We start from the raw sequence: 7,704 nt of genomic DNA on the forward strand, positions 1-7,704 counted from the left end.
CGACCAGACGTTGGAGCCCAGGAGCTAGACGCCACCGTCGACGACTACTACTACTACTCGGGAGGTGCCTTCTACTACGTGCAGCCCGCTGACGACGACCTGGAGTAGTTTAGGAGGATCCCAGGCAGGAGTCTTGCGCCTCTTTCGATCTGTATCCCAGTTTGTGCTAGCCTTCTTAAGGCAAACTTGTTTAACTTATGTCTGTACTCAGATATTGTTGCTTCCGCTGACTCGTCCATGATCGAGCTCTTGTATTAGAGCCCTCGAGGCCCCTGGCATGTAATATGGTGCTTGTATGACTTATTTTATTTGTAGAGTTGTGTTGTGATATCTTCTCGTGAGTCCCCGATATTGATCATACACGTTTGCGTGTATGATTAGTGTATGATTGAATCGGGGGCGTCACAAGTTGGTATCAGAGCCGACTGCCTATAGGAATCCCTCTTTCACACTCCTTGGCCGAAGTTGAGTCTAGTCATTACAAAACTTTTACTAACATGGTTGTGCGCCTTACAGACCCACGTTGCCATTGGGTGGTATTAGGATCTTTTACTCCTCGTCTATACTCTGGGACTCTGATCTCTCTCCTATTCGGGTTAAATGATTTTGCTAAAAGGACTAACTTTAGGTTCTCGAAAATACTTTTTCCCGGGGAGCCCCTCACTCCAGATGATCGCTTGCTTCACCAGAAGATATTGAAGATACTCTTCGATCATTCGCGAGACCCTTGTGCCCTCTGATTTTTCAATACCCTAATACCGATATATCCATATGGATAACGGCATACACTTGCCATTCATACAATCATTTTCCATTGTTCTTGTTATTCCAAGATGCCCCGAAATACTCTCAGTTGTCCCGAGAATCCTTTGAGTTTACTGCCTTGCAGTCCTTTACCACATGAATACCCCCTACGGATAATTCCTCGCACTTATCGAGTATCTGTTCATCCCTAGTTGTTCATATCCTTCATAAGATACTCGAAAATACTATCCGATCTTCCGAGGATCCTCTCCAAACTAATGCTCTGCAAATACTTGTCTGCTTGCATTATGGATGCTTCCCATAAGTCTAGCGATATTCATTAGTATCCTTTGACACCGTCATTTTGATCCTATTGATTCAACATGTGAGCGAATGCGCGCAAACGTCAATTCATCCTTTTAAATTATCTTTCCGGCTCAGTTGTCATTTTGAACATGAGCTGGACCTCGACCAATCAAATTGCCGACGATTGTACCTCTAATACTATTCAACTTATCCATCCCTATTCAGAGCATTGCTTCTGATCCCTTGTCTTGGAATCATAATTCATGTGAAATTGAGCTTTGAGTTAGTCAGTTGTTTCTATCATCTGATCCCCTTGCATTCTTTCTTCTAATGGTAGAGTACTGATACTCACATCAGCTCCGTTGTGGATCGTCAGATCCATTGTTGGATTTCATCCGACATCGTCCTTAATATTCAATAACCTTGTGAGCCTTTCCACAGGTATATAATGCCTTTGGTAAATTGTATCCTCTGCCTTGTCAACCATGCTCTACTTTCGAGCTTGTGTTATTTACTCCCGAAGTTTGTGATATATGTTCCTAAGATACCCGATGGTTTGAACTAATGCCTCCCCTAATCTGTGCAAACCCGAAAGATTTCACAGGTCATACTTATCTGGTATTGCACCAGGTAAAACTTTCAATGACTAATGTCATTTTCAAAATACGAGAGGTAAATGAAAGGTTATGCGTTGAACAAGTGGGAGTCGACCTTGAACCCTGTGTTCATGCCCATGAAAATGATGTATAACTTATCAAGGAAGCTTCTCTTAAAATAATTATCCACTTGTTATAAGTTCATCTTGTATCTGTGGATATGGTTCCGACCATGTTTCCCCTTGATTCCATTTGTCGTGCAAGTTTGAGCACTTGTCTTCTGCAGAGCATTACCCTATTCCAACCTCTACTATGACTTGTCGTCGAGTATTACCCCCTGGTATCTCGAGATTATCATGGAACTACATACTTCTTATGAGTTCTTCATCAAGTGCTATTTTCTCACTGATTCCAATTTTTCACGGGCTCTGAGTTATTAAACACTCAAAGACACCGATAACTGACTGAAGTCTGCACCGCGATTAAACAAATCATGGTAACCTTCATGACTTATGAGTTTGAACTCGATCACGTCATTCCTAGCCTGCTTGGCTATATCCTTGTCATGCCGATTTTAACTGTGCTACCTGGGCCTTCTTCCTAGAGCAAAAATTTCGAGGTGAGCTAATCTTACATCGATCTTCCTCGTCATAACAATTGTCCTTGAATGACAAGCTTGATTTCAAGTTTGTGTGTTACCTATGGTTTCAATAACTTCTCGCTTCATCATTCCGTTAACTTGATGTCATCGCCGATCGGTTACATCTTCTTGAAACCTCTCGACAAAATGTGTCGTGATCATCATCAACATTTTGACCCCTTCCAAGATATCAATTGAATTCATGATGAGAAGTACCCTCCTTGCCCTTGATGGTTTGTGTTATCATCGACCACTTTATTGCCTTCTATTCAACACAAACTTGTTCGTGTTTCTAGCAACCCTATTGCTTTCAAGTTAATGGTCGATATTTCATTCTTAGACTATTGCTTGTTGAATCACCTTTCTAACATTGATCATGCTACCTAAGACCATATTTTGGGTCCACTTTTCAACCAATGCTTAATTGTGTATGTTTTCCTCGAGCATACATCCTTATATCATTTGATCTGACAAATGTTATCTCCTTGTTCACATAAGTGTGGAAATCCATCTTTTGGAAATCTCAATGAATTGTCGCTGAGTTCATCAGCCACCTCTTCATCCTCTCCTTGGTTTTAATGATGAACTCTTGTTTCGGAACTCGCTTCCATAGTACATTTCCCGAGAATCTTACAATGTCGTCTCGTCAATTATGTTGTACCTTTTCTTCTCAGGCATCCCGAGTCTGAGGCATCCTGGCACCAATCTGATCTAAATCTCGGTCAGATATGATGGTCGGAACATATTTCCAAGAATTATTACATTGGTCCTTATATATCGGTAAGGTGATGTCATGCCTATCACACCTGGCCAGAGGACTTGTTGTTATAGATTCCTTTTCAGCAAAGTTATCCCTTCTTCCATGAGAGAATTGTAAGACCTATTCTTCAAGTTATTCCTGATGGATCCTTTGTGTCTCCAGAGTCTGATCTTCACCTGTTGACCATGTCAATGCTATCTCGAAGCATGTATGTGGTACTCTGATTTTCAACAAGAACATTTGAATCCCAGATGCTAAATGTTTCCTGCTCAAATATCCAAACACCGTTGTATGGGTAAAGTCATGAAATTTCGCTCACCTTACCTAAAGAGTTTTCTACATTGTATCCTGACATGGATATCGTGCTCTACTTGTCCTTGGGAAGGATATACCCCTGAAATATGTGTTTAAACACATTTTCCTTTCCATTCTTCCGTTTAATATGATAATCATATTTTTTCCTTTCCATTGTTTTGTTTAACCTTCTTGCAATCTGACTTAGCTGAGAAGTAGTAATTCTCTGCGTATGCAAACACCTTGGTGTACCATCATGTCTGGTGTAACCTTGATACTATTGTTGATGACATTCCGGTAACCACCGATGGATGAGAACTTTGCGTATTGGTCCGCCTAGTTCAACGAGCAGGAAAATGGTTCTCTTCGTCCCTCGCCCTTGGTAGTTGCCGACATAACCGATAGGCTATCCTCTGACACGCCTTGCTTACATGATCGTGCAAGACGTCACCGCCCTTCCTACTTTTTACCCACATGGTGGGCCCATAACCCACAGTTCCACAGGATCGAAACCTGACTCTCTTGTACACCTTGTTGACAAAGTTATCCCTTGCTCTTGGTTTCGTAGGTAATTCGCGAGCCACCTTCCTAGGGATCTATTCTGGTATCAGACCCAATACTTATTCTCGTTGCTCTAGACCCCTTTCACACTTGGTTTCAGGCATCGAACGATTGCCTACTCGCTCAAAACTTCTCATGGTACCTACTTACTTTGCTCTCGATATTGTCTTAAGTTTCCATTCGAGAGTTACTTTCCGCCACCTTCATCGATGTTAACGACCAGATAGTCAACCTTGCAGCGGTCCATTCTCCCAGAATAACCACCCTTTATTCTTTTGTAAGTGCGACGGAGTTCCCGAAGAAAGGATGATGACTTCATCATGAGGACCTAAAGCAGAAAAATGAAGAATTCAATGTAATGGATCGACCTCTTCGAGAAGAGCAACCAAGACCAAGAAGAATCGTTAGAATATCATAATCTATTCTCCCCCTTACTCCCCTCTTAAATCTCGGGACGAGATTTCTTGTAGTGGAGGAGAATTGTGACGCCCGGATAATTAGACTACAGTAATTCCCGGCTAATGATGCCATGTCACCTCGGTTACTATTGATAATCTCACGATAGTTCAATACAGATTCAAATTCAAAATTTAATTTAAGTTAAACAATTAAAGTTTTCAAAAGTCAAAACTAAAATGTTCTTACTGTGACAAATAATTCATAAGATATATTGGTGGAGAAACCAAGTCCTTATAAAATGCACCAAACAAAATAAATCAGTAGTTAAAACCATTAATTAAATGCCTTTTATATTTTGTAAAATGCTAAACTATATTATTTTGGGATGAAACTTTTTGTGGTTGTGACATAATTTGTAACATCAATTTAGGAGCCACTTTGGTATTTTATTAAAACTAAAATAATTAGGAGCAAAAGAAAAGAAACATAAGAAAAAGTAAAGAAAACAAAACAAACAAAAAAAGGGCCAACCCCTCCCCCATGGGCCTCGGCCCATCAGGGCAGCACCTAGGCCGGCCCAGCCCCCTGGCTATAACCCCCCAGGGGTCCAGCCCCAAACCCTAAGCTGTCCCCACTCTCCCCTGATCCGCCGTCACCCACAGGAGCGCTCGCGCGCACACATCATTCCTCGAGGGAGAGGAACTCCCTCGTGCTCAACACTGCGCCGGCGAACCCCCTCTGGCCGCCTCGCCGGCCCTCGCCCTCATCCTCGCGCCCCATCCCCTCTCCCCCTGTTGGCACCCCTCGCCGCGCTGACCGCGACCACGCCAGGACGCCTCCACGATGCCGCCCCGCTCTCGACTTCCTCCTCGGGACTCCGCACGCCGCCGCCGACTCCGGCCACCCCGAGCCTCCCCCGAACCTGCTGCCATGCCCTATGGCTCCACTGTGAGCTCCGCCATCCGTCCCCTCCCTTCTCCTCTGCTCCCGTCGCCGTGGAACGCTCGAAGACATCGCTGGCCGCCGCCTCTGTCGGTGCGCTCAGCGCGCCGATAGCCGCGCCTGCTCGCGCACGCCCGCTCCTCGACGCAGCCGGGGCGCGCCTCGCAACCACTGCCCGCGCCCCGTGGCCTCACCGCTCCGCACGAGGCCTTGCCCGCGTTCCCGCCGCCCCGTCCACTATCGCTTCCCCACCCTGCCTCTGCTGCGCTGCTGCGTACGACTGCTGCCGCCAACGCCTTTCCTCGCGCGCCCGTCGGAGCTCTGGCTCCTCCATCGACTGACCCCCCACGCTGCCGCGCCGGCGGTCGGCGTCGCCGGTCCTCACCCGTGGCCCCCCTGCTCGCCAGCCGACACGCGCCCGCCCCTGTAGTGGCTGTTGCCGTGGCCTGGGGCGTGCGCTCGTGCATCTGGGCGCTCACAGCGCCCCTGCGCCCGCAACCCGCCTTTCCCCGCACGCCCGTTAGCCCCTCTAGGCAGCTGACCAGTGGGACCCGCCCCTGAAAAAAACAAGCAAAAATAAAAATAATTAATTAATCTATTAATTAACCTAATTAAGCTTCTTAATTAACTTAACTTTAATTAACTTGCTAGTTAACTAATCAAACTATAATTAGGTAAATCAGTGAATGACAGTGGGCCCCACCTCTGTTGACAAGTTAAACTTTGACCGGTCAACTGGGACCCCCTTGGCCCGCATGTCAGCCTCTGGTTACACATCACTGTACACAGAGCTGGGTACCCGTAGCATTTCAACTTCTATTTTCGAATTAAAATAATTTCAGAAATTCATTAAATCCTTTTTAAATAAATATAAAATAAACCGTAGCTCGTATGGAAAAACTTTGTACATGAAAGTTGCTCAGAACGACGAGACGAACCCGGATACGCAGCCCGTTCGTCCTCCACACACCCCTAGCATATCAAACACGCAACTTTCTCCCTCCGGTTCACCGGTCCGAAAACGCGAAACACCGGGGATACTTTCCCGGATGTTTTCCCCCTTCACCGGAATCACCTATCCCTGCGTTAGATCACCTCTAGCACCGCGTTTGTCAGGTTATGTTTTGATTGCTCTGTTATTTATTGTGTTCCCCTTCGGTTACTTTTTCCGGTAGACCCCGAGACCGTTGTCGGTACCCCTGTGATCGACTACGGTGTTGACGACCCCTCTCTCTTGCCAGAGCAACCAGGCAAGCCCCCCATTTGATCACCAAATATCGCCTACTCTTCTCTATACTGCTTGCATTAGAGTAGTGTAGCATGTTACTGATTTCCGTTAATCCTATCCTGATGCATAGCCTGTCATTGTTGCTACAACTATTGATACCTTACTTGCAATCCTAAATGCTTAGTATAGGATGCTAGATTATCATCAGTGGCCCTACACCCTTGTCCATCTTCCATGCTATACTACTGGTCCGTGATCACTTCAGGAGGTGATCACGGGCATATACTATATACTTTACACTGTTACATTACCGGTAATACTGTTTAGAGATGGGGCTGAAGGGGCAGGTGGCTCCATCCAGGTAGTGGTGGGCCTGAGTTCCCGACAGCCCCCGACTATTACTTTGAGGCGGAGCGACAGGGCAGGTTGAGACCACCTAGGAGAGAGGTGGGCCTGGCCCTGGTCAGCGTTCGCGGATACTTAACACGCTTAATGAGATCTTGGTATTTGATCTGAGTCTGGCTACTGGCCTATACGCACTAACCATCTACGCGGGGACAGTTATGGGCACTCGACGTCGTGGTATCAGCCAAAGCCTTCGTGACGTCAGCGACCGAGCGGCGCGCGCCGGGTTGGACCGCGTAAAGCAACTTCCTTTGCAATGGAGGTTGCTAGGTCTGCTCACCGGCCGCGTACGCAACATGCAGGTGTGCAATGGGCGATGGGCCCAGACCCCTGCGCCATAGGATTTAGACCGGCGTGCCGACCTCTCGTTGTGCCTAGGTAGGTTTGCGACGTGTTGATCTTCCGAGGCCGGGCATGACCCAGAAAAGTGTGTCCGGCCAAATGGGATTGAGCGTGTTGGGTTATGTGGTGCACCCCTGCAGGGAAGTTAATCTATTCGAATAGCCGTGATCTTCGGTAACAGGACGACTTGGAGTTGTACCTTGACCTTATGACAACTAGAATCGGATACTTAATAAAACACACCCTTCCAAGTGCCAGATACAACCGGTGATCGCTCTCTCACAGGGCGACGAGGGGAGGATCATCGGTTAGGATTATGCTATGCGATGCTACTTGGTGAACTTACCATCTATTCTCTTCTCCTGCTGCAAGATGGAGGTTACCAGAAGCGTAGTCTTCGACAGGACTAGCTATCCCCCTCTTATTCCGGCATTCTGCAGTTCAGTCGACATATGATACCCTTACTCCATTTGATACCAATGCATAC

Source organism: Triticum aestivum, chromosome 4A (genome assembly GCF_018294505.1).
Source record: "Triticum aestivum cultivar Chinese Spring chromosome 4A, IWGSC CS RefSeq v2.1, whole genome shotgun sequence".
NCBI lineage: Eukaryota > Viridiplantae > Streptophyta > Magnoliopsida > Poales > Poaceae > Triticum > Triticum aestivum.